The sequence below is a fragment of the Protopterus annectens genome, chromosome 1.part0 (genome assembly GCF_019279795.1).
Source record: "Protopterus annectens isolate FY-2018-M chromosome 1.part0, PAN1.0, whole genome shotgun sequence".
NCBI classification, from domain to species: Eukaryota; Metazoa; Chordata; order Ceratodontiformes; family Protopteridae; genus Protopterus; species Protopterus annectens.
In genome coordinates this window covers 993,169,179-993,184,859 of record NC_056725.1, presented here as the reverse complement: position 1 = coordinate 993,184,859, position 15,681 = coordinate 993,169,179, and positions in this window count along the sequence as shown.

Genomic DNA, 15,681 nt, shown 5'->3' with positions numbered 1-15,681 from the left:
ACTATACAGATAGCAAATGTGGAATTTCCTTTAAGCGTTGTCTTGCACTGCCATGCCCAAACATACAATCACTTCTGTTAAATACAATAACAGTAATAGCAAACATTTCAAATACAATGCTAACATTCACCAATAAATGGAAGAACTAGGACAGCTGTCAACTAAAATAAAGTTTTCTACTAAACTATCATAAGTAATACCTCAGCTGCACTGACTGGCATATTTCCCATTGATACATACCCTGATCCAATAAACTGGACCCGTAAAATTCCCACACGAAGGAAGACCAAAAGTAACTTCCAGTGTCATGATAATCCTTAAGATCTCCTTAAGAGATATAAAGTGCAAATAATGTTATATGCAACACTATGAAATCTTTAGCAAATTCCTACATCGACAGTGCCATTTTATTTTGTGACTTTGAATATTTTACTTAGGCAGAATTATCACTTCCCATTTCTTCTGAAAAGAGGGAAACCTCTTCTTCCTCCATCACTTGTTACATAGAAATCACAAACCAACGTGCGTTTATTTGGAAGAACACTTCCAAACTCCTAATGCATACAAACCCCTATCTAATTCTTACATCCACATACCCCTAACTAACTATTTCTTACTTGCACATACCTCTTAAACACTTAAAAACACACACGCACACACTTACCTCTCACTTGTGCACTCGTCTGCAGTCCCAACATCTTCGGGATTTCAAATTCCACGTGTGGGGCAGGCTCAGAAGCTAAAGCTGTAAGCCATCAGTCGCACAGATGGAGAAGACGAAATCAGGTCACAAACATCTGTTCCGTCTGTCCGACTTGACGCAAAGGAAAAAAAAAAACATTTTTTTTTAATTAAAAGAAAATGAAACCTCTGGGCCAACTGAATCCAGGGGGGGGGGTGCAAGTGCCTGCTATCTATCCTACCCTGCCTACTTGGCCCTGTCATTCCTAAGCATCTTTCACAACATACTTCTCTCTCAAAACAAACAAAAAAAAAAATGGTCACCTTTCCAACAAAAAAAATACACCTCACACATAACTCTCCACTTCACCCATGTGTCACCTTGGCACACTTTATTTGGTCTATTTGGCCATACAACATTATTCTGTTATTTTTGTAACCTATCTCTGGTGTGGTGACTCTCCAGTCATGAAATTGTCTGTCCAATGCTACAATTATTACCAAGAAAATTGTCGCACAAGCAGTATGCAGGCACTAAGAGTCAGTGAGCCCTGAAATAATCCAATGTGTGCTTTAAATCAAGCCAACATGCCCAGTTCAGTACAATTCAGTACAAGGATGTGTTCTTTATTCAGACAAACAAGAAGGTAAAAGCACTTTTGTTCCAAAAATTAAAGCAGAAACTTCATCAGATACAAGGAAATTAAGGAAGTAAACTGTTTTAAATAGGAAATCTTACATGACATCATTTCCTGGATTAGTGAAAACTACTCCCAAGTCTGAAACAGTCTTCTGAAACAGAAGTCAGAAACACTACGCATAAATGTGCCAGCATAAAACAGTATAAATATCAAAGTATAAAAATATAAAAATACATATAAAAACTGATTATGCAAATGTCAACACCCTAAACTATATATTATAAACACAAGAATAAATATGTAAATATGTGTATATAAAAATAAAATGCTTTTAAGACGCTTTTAAAAAATATATATATATTTATATAAAAACATATAAATAAAATATGCATACAGTTAAAAATCCATTAGGAACAAATGAATAAATTTCATGTACATAGACATACAACAGGTATGAAGGCCATTTATAAAAAAACATTTTTGTACCATATCCATATCTAAAGGGAATGTTTCACCTATCAAGAGCCCTCAATTTAAACAGACTGCTTACATAAAGGCTGTCATTTAAGCCTGGCCAGTGGGTGGCATCAAGTCGTAATTGCCATAGCAACTCAGCTTTTTCGAGTAAATATGGCCAGGTCGCTCCCCTATTATGTCATTTTTGGACTTCAAGTACTACACATTTGAACTGGTGATTGCTGTACTCACTAATGTGTCTAGCAAGTACATTCACTTCACTAGCATCCCTTATATTCCCAATGTGCTCGCTGATCCTATTTATAAGCTTACGTTTCGTCTTCACCACATAAAAACATGGGCAAAAGGAACATATAGCACAGCAGACCACTCTTTCAGTTAAAGAACTATACCTCTCAGATATTTTTATTTTCGTTCTATTAATTTCACATTCACTGACTTCCAAAATTAACTTCTTATGCCAAAAAGCTGATGATTTAAATTATAGCTACAGAACTGCAGTTACGTTCATACAAATCTGCTTAAATCTGCTGTGCTATGGGAATATGGGCTAAAGGCACCACTCTAAAACAGTTACTATAACAGTTCCTAGACTGCTGAATATAATAAACTAGAAGTTGCTATGGGGCATGTTGAGGTAATTCCCTTGTCTGTAGACTGTTTTTTGTATGATGTCATGAGTTCAATTACAGCTGTAAGCCAAATTATAATGTCATGCCATTTTATATTTCAAGTCATAAGGTTAGCTGCAAACATTTGTATTTATCTCCCTCTCCAACATTTCAGTAACATACCATTTGAATAGTGCAGCAGGAAAGCATTTACAAAAAGATTCTCCCCAACAGGGAGAGTTTGTAAGACACTCATATGCTGCTTATGTTTTAATGTTGGTTTTGCTGTCCTACCCCTTCTTGCTCCCTATGACAAGCACTTTATTTTACAGACTGTGGCAGATTATTAGTGAGGAAATAAGTAAGAGTAACACACCATACAGATGGTCCTACACGTCCCACTAAAAATAATGCTACTGTTCCTCTCACTCCCTCTCTCTCTGTCTGTCTTTGTTTACCTCTGCTTCTTCAGTAAGTTGTCACTGTCTTTCAATTGTGTGACTTTAAGTGTATGAAGTAGGCGCTACTTTATTGTGTGATGAGATTATGCTCAGCTCTATATACAGATTTGTGCAAACTGTCAAGGGTTCTAATCCAGGCATTAGCTAAGCATTATAGACAGCTTTTTGTACACTGTTAATTGTGCAGCTGTTGCCTACATATTGTTAGAGGCCACCATTATCCTGGTTCCATCATAAGCTACTTGATGCCTGTCTCCTTCTCCCCCACTCTATGTATCTCCTCACTTATGTAGCTTTTTGCCTTCCTTCTATGTATATGCAGAATGTCTACTGCCGAGCACCAACTGCAGCTTAGGCTAAGTGGAAGTAAACAGCTTATGACAAAAGTTTGTGAATTTTTGCTTTTGACCGCATTACTCTGTTTTCTTTCATGCTACTTAGTTTGGCTATTTATAGTCAAGCTAATCTTATTGAACAAGCTGAGGAGTTGAATATACTGCATACAGCTGACACAAGAGTAATGATGAGTAATACATACATTCCCCATTTTCAGAAATCTTTTGTGATATTTGAAATTTGTGAAGTAGATGATCCTGTGTGGTGTGTTTAGATAATACTCCAGCCTGAAGATTTGTCATTGTATACGTTTAAGGTTCAAATCCTGTTGTATGTCAAAGTGTTCTTGAATTTTTTATGACTCCCATGGGTTTAACTATTGGTTACACATCTTCTTAATATACCATTATCATGATGATGTATTAATGTGCTTGTTTCCTATCATGAAGACTATCTTGTAAAGATCTTGCTTGAATAATTAGGATGATAAAGCAAAGAGTAACACACAACCAAATTTGTACTGAAATGAATCATAAAATAATCTCTTATTATGTCTTTATCTGTATTCCTATTATCAATGGTCCATCACTTCCTACCCATTGTGTGTCATCAGATAAACCTTTTTGATTCAAAACAGCTAGACAATTAAACGTGTGCAAAAGCTGTCAATAACACTTATCCAATGCCTGGATTAGAACCCTTGAAAGTTTGCAAAAATCTGTGTATAGATCTGAACATTAACATGCTTGGTCGCTCATGTGCATCATAATACACCTGTAGCATACATATAAGGATTGAAGAACTGGAACTGTCATGATAAATGTGCAAATCATGACATCTGAAACCTGACTATAAGACATATTTGTTCTGTATTCCAACAGACTCAGACATGGTTGGATGTGTACACTGCTTATTGCACAAAGGTTGGCACAGAGCACCACAAACTACTTCTAACTCCCATTCTAAGTTTGAAACCTCAAGATATGATTACACATATGCTAATATTTTCCATCAGCAGCACAAGTGAGCTTGTCAGTGCTGTGCTTCTAGCAGAGAGTAAAAAAATATTTACAACAAATAATTCTTTGTTTAGGTTGTACTATGTCTGTATGTCTTTACTGAATTTTGAAAACAAGGCATCTGTACTTCAGAGTGATGTTGGCTCAATTAAGTCAGTCTGTTAATGCATGTCTGCACTTCAATAGTTATGCTTGCAACTGTGTTACTAGCAAGCAGTAATGCCCTCTAGGGTGTGTGTTAATGTGTAATTAATGTCGTCATCGGGCCTCACAACACCCCTGGGCAGGCATTAATTATACATTAACACACAGCCTGGAGGGCATTATTGTGCTTAGAGAATGGGCTCTCTGTAAAATTGTTGTGCTTTACTTATTCATATATTTATTACTATATTATTTTTTATATATATTTTGGATGTAAAATAGTTCATCTATCTAGTGTTTCAAAGTTGCTGTAGTATATATAAATCAGTTTAGAGGAAGCATTTTACATGCAAAATATATATATATTTTTTAAAAAATTGTATATTTGCTTTATTTTTTTGGTCCATTACTGCTAAAATGGTTTCTTGCAAGTCATTGGGTATTGAAGTCATTAAATAATGACATGCATTTGATTTTCAGACTATTTCTTTCAGAAAATTCATGTTAACACAAATTCTGTTATTTAACTTAAGTTTTTAATTTTTTAAGTATAACATTTAAAATCTGTTCCTGTTTTGGAGCCTTTGTTCCCCCTTTATTTCAGGCTTTATACACATTTCTTGAGCTAAAAGGCCGAGAGGTGTGCAAACCTCTTATCTGCTACTGCCAGTGTTCCATTGATCTCATTGTCTCTCCCTCTGTCACACACACCACCCCCTGCCCCCATTCACACACCTGTACTTCAGAAAATGCATGCTAACACAAGTCCTATTATTGCAGCAACTTTGTGATTTTTTTTAAACAGGAATATGTTCCTGTTTTGAGCCTTTGTTCCCCTTTTATTTTATGTTTTATTCAGTTAACTTATGTAAGAGGTGAGATGTACATAAACCTCTTGGCTGCTGCTGCTGCCAGTGTTAGATCACTCTCACTCTTTACTCCCCCCCTCTCTCTCTATGTGTCACACACACCTCGATTTCATGCATGCATTCACGCACACATACAGAAACATAAACACAAACACACAGACTCACACACACACACACACACACACACACACACACACACACACACACACACACACACACACACACACACACACAAAAAATGTTTCTGTTATATTTAGATTTTACACGTGCTAAACAGCAAAAGCACTGCTTAGCGAATGTAAAATAACAGCTTGATCATTCTCACTTTCAATCACCTGCATACCTCTCAACTGTATAGATTTTCACAGAATGTCCAGATTTTTGCCTCATATTTTTGGTCTGTTCCTCATAAAATTTGAGGTTTTCTGGTAAATCATTTAAGACTGAAATCGCTAAATAATACTAAATAATGAAAGACATTTGAGATTCAGACTTTATATCCTTCAGAAAATATACAATAATGTAAAACCTGTTATTTTAGCTACTTTCTAAGTTTATAGGAACAATATTTAAATTCTGTCCCTATTTTTGGGCCTCCCATTCCTTCTGGCTTTGTCCAGATTTCTTGCACTGAGAGATTGAGAGTTATGCTTACATGCATGCATACACTCACACACACAGAAATAAACAAACACACACATACTTTTGTTTTTCAATTTTTTTTTTTGTAATATATTTTACACTTGCTGAACAGCAGAACTGCTGCTTAGTGAGGGTTAAATAATGGTGGACATTTGTTTTTTTTTCAGTCCGAGCTCCATGGCAGCTTGATATGCTGCTGTGAAGTGGCGGAGTCATTTTTTAGCGGGCATTACTTGTACATTAATACCCTGCTGGACAATGTTCATTCTCCAATCAGGCTGCTGATGTGCAGTTTGCCCATTCTATAATGGTGGGTAATCTATTCACACATAATCCATTAATGTTATTCTGAAGTGCACTATCATATTTCAGAAGTATTTGTTTGTATTGTCAATGCACATTTTCAAAACGAGGCAAAACAAATGACAGTGACACTGTAAATGTTTGCTATTTCCAAGCAACCATCCCACAATGAAGTAGCAGAAATGCTTGAATGATAATCCAGTGGTTTACAATTGTGATTATCATTGGCATCCCATAATATGAAACAGGTATATGTCCCTCACAGAATACAGTATACATAAATGACAGTATAGGAAGTTTACCATAGAAGTATGGCATTACAAGGGACATCCACAGTGTTACTGCAGTGGCCTTTCCATACACATGCATTCTCCCAAAACTGTAATGTGCAGTACCAGCTGTTCCTAATAGTGAAGTTTTACTAAGTATGAATGTGCATTTTCACGTCATTAAAGACAGAGTTCTCCTGTAGTGTTTGTGACAAATACTGCTTTCTTAAGCTTTTGTAACTAGATAAATAAGTGGTTCAATTCACATCACAGAGACCATGTTTGTGTGTGTGTGTGTGTGTGTGTGTGGGGGGGGGGTCTAGTGACAGGTAAGTAACACCTCAATGTAAAATGTGCCATGTCTGCTTCCACTGAAGAGAATCCATTTAACTTTGGACATAGTCCCCTCTGGACTTTATCCCACTTTTAATAGCATCCTCTCTGCAACAAACTGATGAGATCATAATCTCAAAAGTGCACTCTATCCCCTTAACACTCAGACTTCTGTGATGCCTGCAGCTAATACTGTGTTTTGTAGATTGTATAACTAGATAGGTGGGACGTTCAAATCTGTCAATGAAGAACTTGTATGTGTAGCTGCAATATCAGGTACTAATACCTTCCTGAACAGACATGCTGTATCAGCTACCAGTCAGGGGAATATTTCACCTGGGCCAGTATTCCCTCCTACACTTATCCCAGTTGTATCATAAGCATCTTCTCTGTAACACACTGACAAGGTCATTGTGTCAAAAGTGCACTCTTTTCCCATAAGAGACTTCTCCTGTGGTGCTTGTGGCTAATACTGCATTCTCCAGACTGTACAACTAGTTAGGTAGGTGGTTCAAATCTAAAAGTGGTGAACTTGGGGGTCTGTGTGGTTCTAGTGTCATGAAAGTAAAGCTTTAACAACAGATCTGATATGTCCACTACCACTCAACTGAAAACTTTAACTTTGGACACAACTCTCTATCTCTGCAGTTTATTCCACTTTTAACACAACATCTCTGCAATACAGTGATGAAGTAATCCTGTCAAAGGTGCACTCTCGCCCCTTAAGAATCATGCTTCTCCTGTGGTGCTTGTGGCCAGTACTGTTAACTGTAGATTTTATAACTGCAGATGTAGAGGGTTTGAATCTCCCACTGGGGAGCTTGTGTGTGTGGCTTCAACAACAGCTGCATATTGCTTTCTGAGCAATGTGATGTGTCAACTTCCAGTCAGCAGAAGATTTTAACATGGGAGAGGACATACCCATTCACTTATCCCACTTTTTTCACAAACATTGTTTCAGCAGAAAACCAATGAGGCCATCATGTCAAAAATACACACAGTGCCTTTACAACTCAGATTACACCTGTAGTGCTTGCAGCTAATCTTCTTTTCTATAGAGTGTTTGAACAGATAGGTAGGGGGTTTAAATCCAACATCGGTCAACTAATGTGATTGTGTGCACTGTCATGTACAACTGTGTCTGTGGCGTCATCCCTTATGTAAACTTCCACTTAGGAGACTTATTTTCAGTGGCATAGGATTACCATAAAATTCCATATTGTCCCAAGGCAATAATCAATTTTGGAAACACCATGTTTACATCATGCTATCAAAAATGAACCACATCACAGTAGTAGCATGAGTTAGCTTAGGGTTTTGGCTGTTGATACTGTGCTGTCTAGACTGCGTAAGTACAGAGGGAGGAGATTTAATACAGTAATGATTGATTATTGTGCATGTGTGTTTGTCTGTCCTGCTAGGTAAAAAAGGCTTCTAATGCATGTAGTATGTATTATTCTGTAGTGTTAATGTGCACTTAAACCACCTTCATTTTAAAAGAACATCAACATATGAAAGAATGGTGATGTCATCCATTCAAATGTGCACTGTCACAATTGTTTTTTTTCCAAAAATCTTTATTGACAATAGTTTTAACAAATACATTGGAAATTACATAACCATAGCATTCAAGCATTTATGAGAGTGAAGTATGAATGAATATATGATTATAACAAACAGTGTACAACTCTTTATATGATTATAACAAACAGTGTATAGCACACAAGAAATAAACTATGTACAAGCATGCTAATTGCTCATATTGTTAAGCATGATATTTAACTTTGCATGACGAAATGAAGAAAAAAATGAAAGGGGAAGACTCCTGAGTGGGTTAATTTATTATCCATTGAAGAGGAAAAATGCTTAACTGGTGTTCATGATTGATGAGAAAGATTGAGAATTTCCCTGGGATAAGCTTATAGTCAGCAAATCTAGAGAAAGAATCACTAGAGGAAAGGATTTTCTTGCAATATGAGGAGAGCAGCGTAAAGTTATATTTAACAAAACAATTGGGTCAATGACCCTAAACCAAAACTGTTGAAAAAATAAAAAATAAATCCACCGACACTGTATAGCCGATAACGGTTTAATGCTCCAAGGTACACAAACAATCACTGTTCCACCGAACAACTAAGCGCTTTCGCCGGGGTTAACAAACCTTTGGCATCATCAGAGTTGTTCAGATAATTCAATCCCATTGCTTATATTCACACTTAATTGATACCAATTAAACAATTAAAACTATTCTTTAAAAATTCTTTTACATCAACTAACAGTCTTACTTCTATATTGTTCCCCAGTACCTATATTTAACAATAACCCCATTGGAAAAATTAACATAAAAAACCTAATAACTACTCAAAGCACTGAATAAAAAGTTTTAAAATATAACTTGAAATACAATACATATTATATCTTGATGCTGTTAGTGTAAAATCATAACGACATTTTGTACGTTACAGATTTTCAGGAAAAAACTGTTAATAATAATTAAATGTATGCTTAACTGGCTAAAACTACACAATTTTATTATGTTTCATTTTTCAATATAGAAGTAAGACTGATTTATTTTTTATTTTTTCTAAAGTTATGTTTAAGTTGCCAGCAAATGCAGACATAGTAATCTTGGTGTTATGAAGGAGAGGGATGTGGTGGAAATTTAATAAAGCCTACATGGACTTATTTGCCATGTAGGCATAGTGGCACGGTGCTTACATGGAAGTAAGCAGATGTGCAATCCAGTAAATGGAGCTGAGGGGGCGTGCACGAGCATGCAAACATGGAAGTGTCCGTGGAATTAAAAATCATCTCATAAGCAGGTGAAATACATGCAAATGAGACAGGAGAGCAATCCAGCAAGCAGATAGTCAGTCGTGCAGACCCCATGTTGGTGTCTGTAATATACACAGAAAAATTCCGTGTACAGGATGCAAAAATGACACCAGGGGCTATAAAAGTGTAGTTACAGTAGCAGAAACAGTATAGCAGACACAGATATATGCAAAAATAACCACTGTGTGTCCAAAACTGTATGGAAAACAAATGTAAATAATTTTACTTTTTTAATACCCTGGGTATGTTTGCATGGCTTGCCACGGTGTGCAAACATGCCATTATGGAAAAAAATATAAAAAGATTGTAAAAAACAGAATTTGTGAGTATGTAACAGTAATGCATTATAGGACCCTGTGATGAGTATGTACAGTGTAGGACTGCTGTGGTTGCTAACGAGGCAGGGCCTGAAACCATGTAGTTTCCAGGTACTGTGCATGGATCTGTATGCAAATGAGCTGAACTTACTGAATAGCAGAAATTGGTATCTGTGTCCGCAGATCCCATCCGTGTTGGGACAGAACTGTATTGGTGTCCACAGAAGTGTTAGCTGACATCAAAAGGGGGGAGGTGTACCCAAACATTTAAGCTCACTGGAGTTCAGTGGCATGCTGCTCTGCTCAGCAGGGGAGTATGTCTGGTGACTGCTAAGTTTTGTTAACCTTAGAGGGTCATGTTTCAGAAGGTTTGAGACTGTTTGAGTATGTTTGTCTGGCACACGGCTATGGTGAGCATGACCTTCCATGAGGGTGTGCAGCACACCACAGTGCTCAGCAAGGAAGACTGCCAAAAAAAATTGTTTGAGAAAGCCAATTGTATATTAATTACTAATGAGCCCTGCTTCACTTAAACTAGGGTCATTAAACCACTTAATGATGTACTTGCAGGTGGATTGCACCATAGGTAGCAAATCACATAGTCTACACCTACAGCAGAGTACTATAAAGTATGCATACACTATACAATCTGATTTTCCCCCATACTCTGCACCATTGGAGTACAGACTTGGAAATTTTAACCTAGAGAATGCTAGGTGCTGCTGCAGGTCTGCTACATATGTATGTGCTAGATGCTGAGGTTAATGCAGCTGCTGGTGACCATAGGCCTAGACTAAGAAGGAGAAGAGTGTTCAGGCCCAGGGTAACCTACCAGGAGCTACATGAGCTAGAGATTGTACAGCACTACAGGGTGGACGAGGATATACTACAAGAACTCACTGAGATCTGCCAACCTCAACTCAGATCCAGTGCCAACAGAGGGAAACCCATACCAGTGGAAACAAAGGTATGTGTAGCCCTTAGGATACTAGCTACAGGTATTTTCCAAACAACAAATGGGGACATGATGGGGGTCTCACAGACATCTGCTTCCCGGGTACTCCACTAGTTTCTTGATGTCATGTGGTCACATGCCAGTGAGCACTCTTCTACAGTGTGGCACACTATCCTGAAGTATTGGGTGCCACAGATTACACTCATGTACATACCAAGGCACCAACCAGTAAAGAAGGTAGAATCTACATCAACCACAAGGGGTACCACTCCATCAACTGCCAGGTCATGTGCAATAACCAGGGCTTTATCATGAATGTGTGTGCTGGCAGCATTGACAGTTATCACAACTCTCATATCTGGCATGAATCACAGCTGTACCAGATGTTTGTTAGGGGGGACATCTCACACAGCCATTTACTTGGGGATGCTGGCTATGCACTGGAACCATGGATGATAACACCCATCAGAAATGCACACCCACCCACTGAAGAATGCCATTATGAGGTACACGAACAAACCAGAAACATCATAGAGCATATGTTTGAACTGTTAAAGTCATAGTTACAGTGCCTCAATATATCTGGTGGAGCCTTGCAGTACTCTCAACCAGATGTGCACAGATGTTCACAGTATGTGCCATGTTACACAATTTGATCCTATGGAAACAGCTGCAGCAGGATCAGCAAAGGGAAGGTCACCACATCCCCCATCCAGTACCTAGGTCACCACAGCCACACCCACAGGGGGACTTGGAGGATGAACCCCCTGAGGCTGTCCTTGTAGGCAGATGTAGACATGCCCAATATGACCTGGCCTTAGCCAAGAGACAATGCATAGCAAATACACTGACAACCTAGGGCCATATGGACTGACACCTTACTCCGACTTTCATACATACTAGTAAATATGAAGCCAGCCAGACCACACAACCTGTACCTCCCCATGTACAGGCTGTGGACTCCATGCATCATGCATTTGCAAGGTAAGTCACTCTCCTGTACACCACTTATATGATGTTCTACAATATGGTAGCATATGTATGGACCTCCCACATGCATGCAAGGGAATATAGTGGGCTATATATAGAGTGCTACTGGGCCACTTGCAGAGTTCTATAGTGGGCTACTGAGCTACTTGTACAGATCCAACAGCCACATGGGACAACAGGTACTCTGTTCACTAGTATGTGTCCCATAATATTCAATAGGCCACATGGCTGGAAACTCCATGAAATTATTCCAGGGATATACCAGTCAGGTCACAGGACAGTCACATGACTGTCTACCCCAGCAGAGCATAGCCTGGTCGTCCCCCACCCCAAACACATCAGTGTTCCCATACAACTGCTGTAACAGTAAGTCTGCAATGATATACCAGAAGACCAGACAATTCCTCTATCTTGTTGATAGTGTGAGGAATGAAACCTCTCTGTCTGGTGGCTGGTGTGGCTCACTGGGCCAGGGGCAGTAGCATGTGCGATGGTGCTGATGGTTCAAATTTGGCAGCATCCAACATCTTTTGCATGTGAGGTATTCATATGGTGGTAGTCCCACAGACTATCATAACCCCTCAATTGGTTACTGCAAGAAAGCTGGACAGAGCCAGAGTGAATGGGGACAGAAAGGGCCATACCTACAGACAGGTATTATACACACATTGAGTAATGTAGCAGGTGGCTAGTATAACAGCAGGCTGCAACAGGTCAGATTAGCTGCAGGATATAAAGGCCATCACTTAAATGTGTCAGTAGGTACAGCAAGTCAATGACCACTGTTTACCATATAGCACCGGGAAACCACAAATGTATGAGGAACCCAGCTGACATATGGAGCAAAATGCTGTATATTCTGCAAAAACATGCACAGAGAGATGTATGCAGACTGTCACCCTTTGTGTGGTGTTTCACCATGTACCCCAGTCACATCATATCTCTCAACCTCTTAGAGCAGGAAATCTGGCCAAATAAAGTGAATAAAAGTGGGACCAAGGATCACAAATTGGGACAGGTTTTAAATATTTGCTACTATAAATGTAGAATGTCAATAAAATAACAGGTCCTGCATTATCATGACTCTCCTGATGTGCATGGAGTCTGAAACTTAAATGTCTGTTGTTATTTACTTACTCCAATCTTCACTGATTTGCCACTAATTTGCTAGAAAATCACAATGGTATGTGAAATAAGCCAAAAAATATGAGGCAAACGTCTGGACAGTCTGTGAAGCTCTGTACAGTTTTAAGTTTGAGTAACATATTAAGGTAATCAAAGAGCTGGGGAATGCCTTGGACAATATCAGGGAACTGCAGTACTGTGGTAACAGGTGCAGCAGCCAATGGCCTGCAGCACACAATAATCTTGGACTGGAGTACAGGTAGCTCTGGCCTGGAGTCACCTTGCAAGTACTGACAATCACACTGGGCATGCTCCTACACTTAGCTAACTTGAGCCCAAGTCTGTTGCCTCTACTGCCCAAAGACCTGCTATGTGGAAATATGTCTGTACATACATACAGCTACGTATACATATCTGTCTCTCCCTATCCCACTCATGCTTGATTAGTGTCACTATCAGTATGTGGCAAATATATAATAACAAGATGTATATATAGCTATATAATGTACAATAATACATAGACTCCCCACATACATCTACATAACACATTTACATTACTTACACGCACAACTACATTTAAGGAGACACCCCTGTTATACACCATTGATATAGATATGGGCAGGGATGTACAAATGTTCCCACATACCCCTGAATGCCTGGGTAATTTGCACATGCACATTACAACAGCTTTCTGATGGCACCAGACCAAGGCCACAGCAGTACATAATCCATTCACCGACAGACCCCTGTGCCTGCAGACTGTCACCCTGTAGATAGACATAGGTATGCAGGTAGTGTAATGTACAATGGGTGCAATGCATGTCTTGGACAGGCCTTATTGTCCCTGGCCACACGTCTACCTATCAAACTGCAAACAGTCACATATGGCCAGACTGGTAAGTGTCCACACATAGCAACAATATTACCAGGTATACCACCCCTAGGACACTATATACAATAACAGTACCAAGCAGTATCACTCTGCAGGCCACACATGCTGTCTAACACAAGGCCATTTTGCGTACTCCACAAATACTGTGCCTGTATCAACATATACAACAGACATAGCCTGTGGCGCATGTGATAGGTACTGTGAGCTGTAGTGTGTAACGCTAGATATGTAGGAGTTTTAATCTCACATCATCCAACTCTATTCTGTGTGTGTGTGTGTGTGTGTGTGTGTGTGTGTGTGTGTGTGTGTGTGTGTGTGTGTGTGTGTGTGTGTGTGAATACTTCCTCTCATAGCACTATGGATATGCCTATATGGGCTATCTCCATGCAATGGTATGCATTTTATGGCCCTGTAACTGGCTGCTTCCCTCTAAATTCTCTCCTCTACAAGGCCTGTGGATGTCATCCACCTTAAGAGTACTGGCTGATAATCTAACAGTAGGTAAACTCTGTGGTGCATGCGATAAGTACTACAAGCTATAGTGTCTACGACTAGATAGGTAGGAGATCTAATCTCACATCCTCCAACTGTGTGTGTTGGTGTGGGTATGTGTGTGTATGTAAATATATCCCCATGCAGCACTTCAGACATACCTGCATGGGCTATCTCTGTGTAATGGTTATGCATTTTATGCCCAGTGACTAGTTGCTGGCCTCAACATTAACCTCCTTTACAAGGCCAGCTGATGTCATCCACCTTAAAAGCACTGGCTGAGAGTGCAATATCAAATAAGCAGTGTGGCACATGTAATAAGTACTATAAGCTATAGTGTGTACGACTAGATAGGTAGGAGTTCTAATCTCACATCATCCAACTCTCTGCATGTTTATGTAAATATATCCCCAGACAACACTTCAGACAAGCCTGTGTAATGGTTATGCATTTTATGTCCAGTGACTAGCTGCTGGCCTTCTTTACAAGGTCTGCTGATGTCATCCACCTTAAGAACACTGGCTGAGAGTGTAACATCAGAAAAATGAGTTGCATGCAATAACTACTACAAGCTATAGTGTGTACTATTAGATATATAGGGGTTCTAATCTCACAGTTTCCAATTTGTTTGCATGTAAATATGTCCCCTTGCAGCATCAGAGACATGACCATGTGGCCTACCCCTGTACATTGGTTATGCATTGTATGGACTTATGACTAGCTGCTGGCCCTAAATTGCCCTATTCTATGTAAGAATAATTGATGTCCATCAATATCTAGAGTTCTACGTGCAGAATACCCAGGTGACATGTATCAAGGGTAGTAGAGTATGACACAGGGTATGAAAGCACAATGGCACTGACTCTACCCATTCTCCCTGACACTCTGTTCTACACATATGCACCTAGGGAGTCATGCATGCATACTGGCATACCTTGCTGATGTTATATCTCTGCTGTGTTGCCTTGCCATCCTCTGCCACTGTATTGCCACCATGTGTCCATAGCTGAACCACTCATACTCCTGGGACAAAAACATACTAGCCTGACGAGCCTGGTCTGCAGGGCCATGGAACATATCATCATGGAACTCATAAACAAAGACATTGGTAACCTCCAAACTCTGGACCCCACACAGTTCGGGTTTGTGAAAGGCAGATTATGCCTTTTGAACCTGATTGACTTCTTTGAGGCAGTTACTAAAGCCGTAGATTAGGGTAACGTGGTTTACACAGCCTGTCTTGACATCACCAAGGCTTTCGATACCATCCACCATTTTGGAATTATAGC